Source organism: Mustela putorius, unplaced genomic scaffold, assembly GCF_011764305.1.
Source record: "Mustela putorius furo isolate JIRA1106 unplaced genomic scaffold, ASM1176430v1.1 tig00000151_pilon_pilon_pilon, whole genome shotgun sequence".
In the NCBI taxonomy this organism is placed as follows: domain Eukaryota; kingdom Metazoa; phylum Chordata; class Mammalia; order Carnivora; family Mustelidae; genus Mustela; species Mustela putorius.
The window spans coordinates 1,876,505-1,877,165 of record NW_025421296.1 but is presented as its reverse complement, the minus strand read 5'-3'; the positions used below and the strand labels follow the sequence as shown (position 1 = coordinate 1,877,165).

Below are 661 nucleotides of genomic sequence, written 5' to 3'. Positions count from 1 at the left end.
CCTGTCACCACCATTTATGGAGGATTTTTGTTTATGCTATTGCTTTCTGATCTGTATTAGTCTTATAATTTATTTCTTCTTAATGAAAAAGTATATATAACATGCAGCATTTGTATAAAAAGGTGTAAACAATTACATTTTTTTAAAAAGATTTTATATATTTGTCAGAGAGAGACAGAGAGAGCGAGCACAAGCAGGGGGAGCTTCAGGCGGGGGAGAAGCAGGCTCCCTGCTAAGCAAGGAAACCGAAGCAGGACTCAATTCCAGGACCTTGAAATCACAACCCAAGCCGAAGGCAGATATCTAACCGACTGACCACCAGAGCATCCCAGTAATTACCTTTGTATGTGCTTATACGTGGACAGTGTATCTCTGGAAGGATCTTTTTTAAATTAGCAATAATCGCGCCTCGGATAAACCTCATTGGCTACGATACTGCCACTGCGCAAAGCTTGGAAGGATCTTTCTTTAAAGGGACAATGATCCCATCTCTGGGATAGGATATAGGGCCCTGGGGATCAAGCACCAGGAGAACCTCACTCCTCACAAGATATCCTTTTGAACTCTGAATTTTTTTTCAAGCATATGCATCTTTTACTTCATCTTTAAAAAGCCTTTTCTGAATTTATTTTTTAGCCGTTCTGGTTTCACAGAAAAAAAT

At 39.6% G+C, this 661-nt stretch overlaps 1 non-coding gene across 1 annotated transcript; it reads right to left on the bottom strand.

Annotated features, from left to right (window-relative positions):
* Positions 1–313: 313 nt before the first annotated feature.
* LOC123390924 lies at positions 314–453 on the bottom strand. Its single transcript, XR_006605511.1, has one exon. It is a non-coding gene; the product is annotated as a U4 spliceosomal RNA (small nuclear RNA).
* Between the last annotated feature and the right edge of the window lie 208 nt (positions 454–661).